Genomic DNA, 4,627 nt, shown 5'->3' with positions numbered 1-4,627 from the left:
ACTTTCGATGGACAGTGTTCGAAGTGTTGCCATATCGGATAACATCTTTTTCTTCCTTTTTCAGGCACAACGACTTTTCGGGGCGATTGTTCGAACGATTACTCCATTAATTTGCACGCGATACAATCGAGAAGAGTACTTTGTTTCTTAAGTAGATCATCCCGAGATGAGATCTGATACTTTTGCAAGGTCGTCACCAAGATACCCGACCAGCCGCCGTCAGAACACGCTTTGGGTGAGCTTTCACGATCGCGTCTGATAGTTGATCGCAAGAAAACGAACATCGATCAGTGTCGATAGCTCAGGATAGTTGCGGCGATGGCCTCGCGTCGGTTGGATAATCGTTTAATTATGAATGGGTCACGATTCAACCTCGCTCAAAGAAATACGATTGGTGGTCAGGGCCATGTATTCCCGGGATGAGAAAAGGCGTGACCGGCCACTGGGCCTTCGGCTATGGTTATGCTTACGGGGGTACGAGAGAAGAACCGAAGATTTCGAAGGAGCGTTGCCAATTTAATCGCCATGAGTATGTTTTCATGCAGCGGAGCATAATGTTGGATCTCTAGTGCCTTTTAATTCCGCATGTGTTGAATCTCGCTGATTATTCGGATTCACGTTAGATTGACCAGACGTAGATTGATCATTTACACTATCCGCGATTAATTCGTACTTTTGCTGTCATTTCTTTAGTTTGGGTTTATTTAATATCTTTGAGTAATATTTCCAGACATTTATTAAAATTTAAGAAAAGAACGTTTGCCATGTCTTCCTTAAATCGTTGCCAATTGACGAGAAGGATCCAAAATCCAAGTAAAGCGATCAAGTTGTACGCCGAAGTAGTTAGTTGTGACCTTTGTCGTGTCGGACTGCGTTGGAGAACACGTTTGTATGAACGAATTGTTCTCGATTAAACTGATACCGTTCTTCCGCGACGGTAGTGTGACATATACTGGCCAATGGATAGTGGAGCAATACTTATATATCACGCACATATATCTTCCCATCAATGTCCCTTATTTATGGGCTTGTACACATTTCGCGAAGCTGCGCGTGTGTATATGTGCGTGTGTGTGTGCATTACTTTTGCCGGGGGTAAAGATTTCGCCCCTTCTCTCGCGCGGGGATGGAAGCAGCCAAGCGGCGGAATGTCGAGGCTTTTGAAATTGCTATGGTTACCAGATGGACACAACATATGTTACATACGTCATGTTAAACGCATTACCGGTTCTTCTTTTGAGCTTGAACTTGAAGAATGTCGGCGGATATAAACGCGCATGATCTACGCAACCTTCTTTACCACGTGTTGACAAGCCGTTGACAAGCCAAGCTAAAACTGAAAACATGCTTATTACATGAGATTATCTTTTTATTGAAACAATTATAGCACTTTGATCAAACAATAGTAGTATTAGTTTCGGCATCAAGTTTATTTGGATAAAATTATATGTTACTTCCTCGTCATGATTATCATATATTATTTTTTGCTGATGCTGATTAACAGAATATATAATTAAGAGGAGGATATAAGTAGGAGGAGGATCTTATTAAATCTCTTATTTGTACATATATAAAGAATTTTGCTGAAATGCATTCTATGAGCAAATTCAATTATCTTTGAGAACACGAGAATGTTTTAGACAATAAAGTATGTCAATATATGTGACAACTATTACAAATATAACATAAACATATATTTTATATTTAATTGTGATTATAATTTCGGAGAAGATGTAAACTATCTGTTAATATAATAAATTATAAAAAATAGAAAGAAGTATATTACGAATTGTACTTTATCACATATCTATCTATAACATCAATTTAATAAGAAGACGATAATTCGTAAACGTCAATTCCATTAAGAATATATTAATAAAAAAAGATGATTGGAATTATTAGATGTTTAAAACATCTGATTTAATGTTTTTCTATTTATATACTCATCAAATTCTATTTATTTATTGTTAAATGCTCATTTATTGATTTCTTTGTTAATAGCGTTGGATTTCAGTCCATTTTTTCCTTAAATTATTCGTATTTATAGTCGCGTTTCTGTAAATTTATAGTCGCACCACGGAAATCATTGTCGCAATAGAAACCAGTTTTGAGAAGTGATACAATTTAATAAATGGATTTTGAGAATCAATCTGATAATCGTGACATTATCTCTATAATTGCGATTCAATTAAGAAATTCAGATAAAATTTATTTTGTAATATTTTATAATATTATTTCAGCTTGAATTATGTTTCTTGTAATTCAGTAAGATATTTTAGAGAGAGAGAATAGTGTACGTACACATATCAATAATCTTTAAAAGGAAATGAAAACAAAGTGAAATTATAGGAAAATATCATTAATGAACATAACATATAATTGTATGTATCGATATTAACAAAAGAGCTAAAGAGCAAAGAGAAAGTTGAAAGAAAGGCAATTTTACTAGAAATGCAAGCAAGATTCAGAGAAGTATAGTAGACAATATATATGTGTGTACTTTCTCTACAGCACGTTACAAAAAGAGTAGTAAATAAAATTAAAAAAAATAATTTAACTTTTTTTCGTCTTATAAGTGGATTTTACTAAAGTTGATAAAAAAAATAATATAAAGGGCAATAGAGGAATGAGGAAAAAGTTGATAGAAATGATTGATCAAAGAAACTTATGAAGAAACGTATCAATAAACACAGGGCCATCGCGAGGGCAAATGGGGCAGTCGCCCCGGGCGCCACGAGCTAGGGGCCGCCGCGAGGCGCCCCTCTTACGTGTTATTACATATTCTTACGTATTACTTATGCGAGGGGCGGCATGAGAGTTGTATATCATATTCGCGATAAAATATTGTTCAACCCGTTTAATATTGCATATTGCACTTTTAAATGTTTGTTAGTTGATGCGTTTGTTACATTCTATCATGAACTTAAAACTTAGGATTGTCTTTTTCTAAAGGAGAGTGGGGAGCGCCTTGTTGAATCTCGTCCCTGGCACTTACGGCCAACGCGACGGCCCTGAATAAACAATAGGATAACAGAAAAGTTTTGAACAAATCGATAAGAAAGTGCGACAAGATTGTCGCATACTATTTGCAGTTTTTCTCCCAAAATAAAATATATTTTTTCATAATTATGTCTTAAATATATATGGTAACAAAAAATTACGTTCTATTCGTTGAACTTATTTTGTTATTCATAACTTTTTAATAAACAACGAGCGACGGCTAAAACCTTTTGAAAGTTACTCAGGACCGTGTTCTCAATAATATACGAGGACTGACAATTAAGTTCGTAGAAAATATTTATTACAATTACAGAACATACTTATTTGTTATTTAATACACGGTTCCCTTTAAAATAGTCCCTTTCTAAAGCAATGCACTTGGTCCAACGTTTTTGCCATTGCAGGAACCAGTCTTCAAAATCATTTTCCATGAGACTGTTTAGAGCACGCGTCATCCGTTCCACCTCCGTTCGTGACCCCCAATGACGATCCTTCATGTCTTTCTTGATTTTGGGAAATAGAAAAAAATCAGAGGAGGCCCGATCTGACCTCCGATTTTTTTATATTCCCCGAGATCAAGAAAGACATGAAGGATCGTCATTGGGGTTCACGAACGAAGGTGGAATAGTTGACGCGTGTTCTAAACAATCTCACAGAAAATGATTTTGAAGATTGCTTCTTGCAATAGAAAAAACATTTGACCAAGTGCATTGCTTTAGGAAGGGACTATTTTAAAGGGTACCGTGTATTAGATAACGAATAAGTATATTCTGTAATTGTAATAAATATTTTCTACGAACTTAATTGTCAGTCCTCGTATATTCATAATCGACGACTAATCATGTCCAGACATGCTCTATTAGATTTAAAAACTCTGGAAGAATTTGTGCGCGTATCCATCTTTGGCGTAAGCTTCCGCGGAAATACTAACATAAAATGCATTAATATGTGAGAACGTTTACAAGATGTTATTTGAAACAGAGATGGCAACATTACTTATGTATTTTAACGTCCTGTTAAACATTTAATCATGCGCATACGCGCACACACACATACACAACTAACCAACCACCTGCACATAATGCTAGTTCATAATTATCCCGTGAGGATATTCACAGGTAAATATCCATCAAAAATTTGAGTAAATGTCTACTCACAATGCACAATCAAATTTTCAAAACATATTTACTGAGACACAAATTTCGGATCGATAGCGCATGATGTGAATAAGGTTCCTCGAAGCCTGTATATATTAAGTCAAATCATAAGAGATACAGTGCAAAACAGTAATAAATAAAATCTGGCGCCCAAATTAAATATGCTCAATTTAAAATATGGTATGGTATCAATAGTGAATAGATTTTCTTTTTCCATATATATTGCCGTTTTGAAAATGAAAGGTTTCAAAAATTTTGATCGGCGGAGGCGCTTATTTTGATACAAATTAAAATAAGCTGAATTGTGCAAATTAGAAACTTGCACATTACTTCCTCATCATTATATCTCACAAAGTTTAAGCTCCTTTAAGCATGCGGATTTTTCAATTTTTGCTTCCTCATAGAGAAAGCTTTGTGATATTTTTAAAAAATTTTATAAAAACTGTTCATCGGTCCTCACCAAATTCAAT

General features: G+C 35.0%; 1 protein-coding gene across 1 annotated transcript in view; it reads right to left on the bottom strand.

The window, feature by feature from the left end:
• LOC115238480 (anoctamin-4) overlaps nt 1–841 on the bottom strand; it is a 19,604-nt gene extending 18,763 nt beyond the window's left edge. Inside the window, exon 1 of the mRNA XM_029812345.1 lies at nt 1–841. The gene's annotated coding sequence lies outside the window, so the exon portion shown is untranslated.
• Between the last annotated feature and the right edge of the window lie 3,786 nt (nt 842–4,627).

The sequence above is a fragment of the Formica exsecta genome, unplaced genomic scaffold (assembly GCF_003651465.1).
Source record: "Formica exsecta isolate Colony F162 unplaced genomic scaffold, ASM365146v1 scaffold341, whole genome shotgun sequence".
Lineage (NCBI taxonomy): Eukaryota > Metazoa > Arthropoda > Insecta > Hymenoptera > Formicidae > Formica > Formica exsecta.
This window is presented reverse-complemented; position numbering and strand designations above follow the sequence as displayed.